Source organism: Pelmatolapia mariae, linkage group LG16_19, assembly GCF_036321145.2.
Source record: "Pelmatolapia mariae isolate MD_Pm_ZW linkage group LG16_19, Pm_UMD_F_2, whole genome shotgun sequence".
Lineage (NCBI taxonomy): Eukaryota > Metazoa > Chordata > Actinopteri > Cichliformes > Cichlidae > Pelmatolapia > Pelmatolapia mariae.
The window spans coordinates 28,776,364-28,780,390 of record NC_086241.1 but is presented as its reverse complement, the minus strand read 5'-3'; the positions used below and the strand labels follow the sequence as shown (position 1 = coordinate 28,780,390).

Here is a 4,027-nt window from a genome sequence, read left to right as displayed (position 1 = left end):
ACCGTAAGTCTGTACTAATGCCCCCGCTCTCTGTGGGGGATGTCACACCCCCAAAAGCGGACAGTAGTGTGACAGCCCCGGCTCGAGTGCACCTTGAGGAGCCTAGCTCATCTGAGGAAGACGCAGTGCTTCTGGTGAACCTAGAGCAGCTAGCTGCGGGCCCAGGTAGCGGATGAAAAGTTGCGGAGGTGTTTCAACAGATTGGTAAGTGTTGAGGAGGTCACGAGCAAGCAGCAAGCCAATATTGTCGAACACTATTCTCATGCTGCAATGGACCCCGAGGAATGCAGAGGGGGTGGAGTTTAACTGTGCGTTCGGAGACATACCAACCTGCACTATAGCATTGAGGCATGATATTGATGTCCAGCACGCCAAGCCGATTAAACAGCACCCGTACCACACCAGCCCCCTTAAGCGTGCCATAATTAAACAAGAGGTTGTGTACCTCTTGGCTGTACCTAGCCAGAGCCCATGGAGCTCACCGTATATTGTGGAACCAAAAGTCTGACGGGTCTCCTCGCTTTATTACAGATTTTAGAAAAGTAAGCGCGGTCACGGTAGCTGACTCATATCCTCTCCCATGGGTTGAAGATTGTATTGATAGTATTAGTGCTGTTGCTTATGTTACTAAGCTAGATTTGCTCAAAGGTTATTGGCAGGTGCCTCTCACTGACCTTGCGTCAGCTGATGAGTTTTTGCAATATACTGTGATGGTGTTTGGGATGTGTAATGCTCCCGCAACGTTCTAGAGGCTAGTAAACACAGTCCTAGGGGATGTTCTGAACTGCACAGCTTACTTGGATGACCTTGTTGTTTATACCGGCACCTGGGAGGAGCATGTGGCTCACCTACACCAGGTATTTCACCCGTCTGGCTCAGGCTGCACTGACATTTCCATGTCTACCTAATGTCCAGTTCGTTACCTATTGAGGTTTTTGCTGACCATAACCCTCTTGTGTTCTTGGCACACATGTTCAATCACAACCAGCGCCTTATGCCCTGGGCCTTGATGCTGCAGGAATACAGTTTAGATATAAGACACAAAAAGGGGTCTGAAAATATACTAGCAGATCGGCTGGCCCGACTGTAATCTACTATGCCTTGTATAAAATGTGATTTCCATATTGTTTGTTTTGCATCTGTATAAGTCGGATTTTAAGGGGAGGGGTGTTACAGCCAAGTCGGAGCACAAGGAGGTGGGCTCTAGTAACGACGCCTCTGCAGGTGTGGGCTCGCTGAGGAGTGGCTGCCTCAGCCTTCAGGGTTAAGAAGTGAGCCAATGGCGTGGACAACAAGGTTCGGTGCAGCTATATAAGGAGGATGACGTGCCAAGTAAGGGGAGGCATCTTTGTGAGGTGCGGAGGCTGCCAGCTGCCCCCCCCCCCCCCCCCCCCCTCTCGGTCGCCTCCAGAGACTCTGATTGTGATTTTGTTTAATGTATGTGACTAAAGTGTTAGTGATGGAAAGTGCACTGGCTATTTCCCTACACATTACTCCCCATATGGAAAAGATATATATAAATCTTATAAAGTTTGTATCTGTCTTGTGTGAAACTTGTATGAAAATCATACAAGAGTGAAAACAGATATAAGATCCCTTGAAAAATTATATGAATTAAACTTGTATGTTTTGGATACTTACTAAAACAATATATGAAAGTAATGAGAAAGTGGCCACTTTCATGAGTAAATCATATAAGCCTTATATGATTCACTATATGAAGTAGGCCACATCTTATGCAAGTCTTTTATAAGTTTTTACTATTTCTTTTCCATATTGGTCCCATCTTTGCCGCTGCCGGTTTTCAGTTGTGTATGTTTTGTGTTAGCGACTATTAACAAAGCTCGCACCTCTGACACTGACCAGAGCAGTCTCTTGTGTTATCACCTTACATGCCTAGCTGAGCCGGGCGGTAACAAATAAATAAAACAACGACAAAGAGAAGCTAAATCAGATGAAATTAAATTTAAATGTGTCTGAAATGAAAAACAAAATAATAAAAAAACCCAGGTACATGGAGATTTTAGTAAATCCAAACGTGTAATAGTAGAATTACTGCAGAATAATTACAGTTGACTTTATAAACATTTTTTGTTGCATTTCAACAACAAATGCTTCCCCAGATACAATATAATAAAAATGTTCTGACTGAAAGTTGGAATGATTTGATTATGCAGAATTAAAAGTGTTTTGAATAACTGCACAAAACTCATTACAGACAAAAGTACTTCACTTTAGCATTAAGTTTTAATACAAGGAAAGATTTTGGCCTGAGAAAGCAGCTTTTTTAGGTGTTTAGAAATTTCCTTCATTTTTAGCCCATATATAAGTGGATTAAACAAAGGATGATAGAGCATTATTTGTACAGTCATTATTATGCGTGTGGTTTTTGGAAAATCTGATTTCACACGTGCTATGCTTACATCATACACAAAAAAAAATAGAGTAACCAATTAAAACTAACATATGAGGTAAACAAGTCTCTGCAGCCTTCTTCCTAATTTCTTTACAACTTCGATGAGAAACTATAAATATTTTTGTGTATGTGAAAACTATAAACAGCATAGGAAGTATTGAGAGATCTACCAAAGCAACCACACCAAAGATGGTAATTAATCTTGATCTTTCACACTGAAGAGTGTAAACTGCATTATTACAAAATATTCCTTTTATATTAGAGTCACACAATTTAGCTTCAGCACTTGCTATTGCTAGTACAGCAATATGACAAGCAGGTACAAGCCAAGCTATGACCAGGAAAATACTCACAGTGGTTTTTCTCATGATAGTTTGATATTGTAGAGGTTTACATATAGCCACATATCTGTCATAGGCCATAGCAGCCAACAGAAGGAACTCTGAACAACCTAGAGTGTAAAACATAAAAAACTGAAAGAGACAGGCTAAATATGATGTGACTTGTTTTTCAGATAAAAAGTCAATCAGAAGTTTTGGGTAAATAGTTGTGCTGTAAAGAACAGAGTTAAGTAGCAAAGCTGCAATGAAAATGTACATAGGCTCATGGAGGTTTTTATGAATCCAGATGAGATACAGAATAGTAGAATTAGTGCAGATTATTAGAATATATAATGTAAACATAATGAAAAAGAAAACATATCTGTACTTGTTAATTTCTGTGTACCAGTCCAGAGTTAGATATGTAACATTTAACTCTTCATCCATGAATTTTTTCAAAGATAAAATATAAAAACATACAAACAACATAAAAAAAACCCCACTTGTAAAACTAGTAAAAATCCAAAGCAAGAACAAACGAACAAAAAACAAAAATATACCCGTATTCAACCCCTGTTGCGTCTGCTGTTCATAAAGAAATCTGAACCTGAACTCTGTCACGGAGCACCTTCAGCTTCCAAGGACAGACAGTGTATCACGCAAGTCTGTATAAGGTTTTTATCAGGTTGCCTCATCCTCAAGAGAGAAGGAGGTCTGAAATATGATTGTTCAGTCTCTTGTAATTGAGGCTTTAGGAGTGTACAGTTAATCTCTGCTTTCTGTCCAGTGTGAACTGAATTGTTTGTCAGACCTTATGTTTAGTTCCAACACTGAAATTTCAGTAGTCATGGAAGAATATATTGTTTCAGCCTGGTTTGACAATGACTTGAGTTTACTTTACAGTGCATATTTTTACAATATGATGTATTCATTCAGCACATACTTTCTTCCTCGTAACAATGCCACTGCCAATGTATATTCATATGATGGAATCAGTTTCCTTTTTTTCATAATGTTCTTTGTTTCTCCCCTGTGTTTCTCATTTTCATGTCTCCACGCTCCATGTCCCATCTATGTCTCTCCAAGTCAGTCATGCACAGTGTTGGGCAAGTTACTTTTAAAACGTAATTAATTATAGTTACTAGTTACTTCTTCAAAAAAGTAACTGAGTTAGTACCTGAGTTACGAGATTCTAAAAGTAATTAATTACTTGAAAAGTAACTATTGCGTTACTTTTAAAAACAACAACAAATGTTTAACCCTCTGGGGTCCAAGTTATAATTGGCCATTT

The 4,027-nt window shown here is 39.3% G+C and overlaps 1 pseudogene; it reads right to left on the bottom strand.

The window, feature by feature from the left end:
- Nucleotides 1-2,240: 2,240 nt before the first annotated feature.
- Nucleotides 2,241-3,183, bottom strand: LOC134644526 (olfactory receptor 13C2-like; annotated as a pseudogene).
- Between the last annotated feature and the right edge of the window lie 844 nt (nucleotides 3,184-4,027).